Source organism: Schistocerca nitens, chromosome 7, assembly GCF_023898315.1.
Source record: "Schistocerca nitens isolate TAMUIC-IGC-003100 chromosome 7, iqSchNite1.1, whole genome shotgun sequence".
In the NCBI taxonomy this organism is placed as follows: domain Eukaryota; kingdom Metazoa; phylum Arthropoda; class Insecta; order Orthoptera; family Acrididae; genus Schistocerca; species Schistocerca nitens.
Genome location: NC_064620.1, coordinates 307,240,645 through 307,243,863, shown reverse-complemented (window position 1 = coordinate 307,243,863; position 3,219 = coordinate 307,240,645). Strand labels below are relative to the sequence as shown.

Sequence of the window (3,219 nt, the reverse complement as noted above, 5' to 3'; positions counted from 1 at the left end):
TGATCGTGACATTCTCGGAAACACACCACTGGAGCACATGGGGCGCAGCACCCGGAGTGGCTAATGTCACATCAATATTTGAAACCGCGCCAGCCCTTCCGGAGAAGGTAGGCGGGTACCCAGGCTGATTTAAAACAATCAAGTTCGCTGCCATTATTAAATCTTCCAACTCCGAGCCCCGATCGTCCCGCTCCAGGCTGTGCCACATCGGGGACTTGGCATTCGCGTCCATACAGATTATTATTGACTGGCCTACTAAGGCCCTTAATATCCATCGTAGCTGGTCCAAAAATATAACAATGTCCTGTCGAAACTGACAGTATATATTTACAATGTATAATATATGTGTTAACATGTTTGTTTGGACCACAGTTATATGTTCATTACAAAACTGATTCAAAATTGTTAATCTGATGAGCTTATTCAGGACCACAACCGCACACTTGGGGTTCTCACCAGAGAACGCCACTTGCGCGGCCGCCAGAAAACCGGGGATTCGACCAGCGCAGGAGGCTGGTTCCTGTATAATAATAATATCCAGCTGTTCTTCTTCCGCCACTTTACGCAGTTCTTGCGTAACCATATGGCTACGCATTGCATTAATTTGCAACAATCTAAATCTCCCCATTACCCAGGGGGATAGAAGACGTGCAAACGACTGGCGGGCCAAGGCTTCGAAAGGTCGGTAACATTTCTTCCATACATTTTGACCATATCCTTAAAGATCTTGTCAAGATCAAATTTGCGACCGCGCCTATCAAAAACTTTGATAACTAACTCCTGTAGTTGTTCCAACTCATGCGGAATATTAACAGCAGACAGCTGGATGCAATCTACATCCTCCAGAGCCGGATAAGTGATATCTTCTCCATTAGGGTGTCCCTTCCTGACCAGCTGCCTCAGTGCGGTAGTAAGTATCAAAGGCTCCTCCAGCCTTGACAGCCGCACCAACTCCTCCATATCTTTATATATATTTTTTGGATCAACTTGTCTATAAATGATCCCTCCACCAGACTTTCCTTCTCTGTCTACTGTCACTACACTACTTGTATCTACACTATTTACAATTCGATCTCCATCACCATTGCTACCAACTTCCACTACACTACTTTTATCCATACTATTTACAGTTCCATCTCCATTATCTATACTATTTACAATTCCATCTCCATTACAATTACTACCATCACCTCCTGTTACCAGGGCAGTGACATGTAATACATCTTCATCCTCATTTGGGCCCATCGTTGATTCCTCTTCTGCGGTGGTCGACGGCTGAGCCGAAAGGCGGCTGAAACCCGCCTCCAGATCGTCAACCGTCTGAACTCCAACTTCCACTGTCAGATGGCCAGCTGCCCCAGAGAGACACTCTGGATCAGCCAACGAACCTGTAGAAAGAGCTTTGGATATTAATTTCCCCCTTTCTGCATCACGTTTAATTTTACTCGGAGATTTTCTTTTGACAGACTTAATGGTCGCCATAGTCAGTTCGCTGTATTATTCTGTCCAGAAACATTTTGTAAGTGGGGCAGTCCTTGACTCCCCCACATTTACGCCCTCTCTTACTGCAGGGTATACATATGGATGGACGATCTTTGTTTATACAGTCTCTTTTGTCATGTCCAGTCTGCCCACAATGGGCACAGATGACTTGAGTTTCAGTACAGAACTTACTAGTATGGTTCAAATCAAAGCATTTAGTACATCTAGATACTGCTAAGTAGTCTTTAACATTGAGAGCCGAGTATCCCACATACAATCTTCCTATTCTTGTCAACAATTTCCACAACTCGGGAGAAACCTCCACCACGTGGTGAACTGTCAGTTTCTCCCGAGGACCAACTTTAAACTTCAATTTAAATTGTTCATCAAACTCAACTCGAGTCATTGATACGTCAAAATTCTGGATGTATACCGCGTCCAACAAATCATCCGCACTTAGATGAGTTGGAACGTCGTACATACACATTAATGGTCGACGTTTCCGCGGAGGTTCACATTTAACTTTCTCCGTTAACTGGGAGTTGGAAAGTATCTTTTTACTGTCCTCTTGAGTTGCGGTTTCGACTATCAAGACGTTCTTGGCCGTTCTGACACTGTTAATTTTAATCTTATCTCGTTTCGGATTGACACATTTCTCGAAAACCGACTTCACCACCCGTATATCCTCACCAGATTTAGGCTTTATGAATACAGTAGGTACAGTTTTCTGAATATTTTTCTGAATAGTCTCTTTTGCCGTCGGCGCTTTGCCCAAAGGGGCAGCTGCGACTGCGGCATAAGTTTTCGCACTGACAGGCTGACTCCTCAAACGTTCATTTTCCCGCTCGAGTTCCATAACCCGTCCCTCTAATTGGGAGTGGGCTATCGCCCAACTCGACACAAAGTCCCTGATATTATTTATGGCATAATTACCAATCTTACCATTCTTAATACTCGAATCAAGCAACTTTAAGAATTTTGCGTGCCGCTCAGCGACAGACAAGCTCTCTACGATCTCGCATCGAGGCACATCGTCACTCTCTACGTTTTCCGCCATATTTGACATTTAGAGAGTGAAAAAGGGAGGCCCGTCTCTTTCCCCGGACCGGCCTCTCTGGCATGGGGGGAGGCTAATTGCAGCTCGCTCACCGGTCCCGCCCCTTGACCAAGAGCTTTCAACAACTGAGCTGCTAGGTTTAGCGCGCCGTGGGAACAGCGCACTAGTCCTCTTCGGCTGCTGCATCATCGAAGTTTTCTCCCGCTCCCTTACCGGCGAATGCCACCCGCATTCCGGGAGAGCGGATTCACCCTCCGTCCTACGCCCCCTACTAGGCCGAGTTTCCACCAAAAGGCTAAAGACCCGGTCCTACTCAGGTGCCGGGCCGGTCCCCCAGACGTTCGGGGGTCTGGACCCATCTAACCTAACCGGGGACGTGTCACCACGCCCCGGCTTGGCGGATCATGCCCCGGAATTCCAGGGGCAAGGCGGGTGACCTTCGCCGACTTGGGCCAGGATCCCGCCGCGACGAATGCAGCCGCCGGAACCGGCGTACAAGATTTTCAGCACGCCGTCGCGCCCCTGCCCTTCGGTCGCCCGAAGGCTTAACGTCTGCACCTCGAGAAGGCGGGCAGGAGCACTTGAGAAGGAGAGGCTAAGATGTTCGAGTCGCATCCTTCCCCTGCTGCCTATTGCCAACCATGAGCCCACAAAAAGCGGGGCACACAGCATGAGACAGC

At 48.1% G+C, this 3,219-nt stretch overlaps 1 pseudogene; it reads right to left on the bottom strand.

The window, feature by feature from the left end:
- Nucleotides 1-3,204: 3,204 nt before the first annotated feature.
- Nucleotides 3,205-3,219, bottom strand: part of LOC126197850 (large subunit ribosomal RNA) — a 2,978-nt pseudogene continuing 2,963 nt past the window's right edge.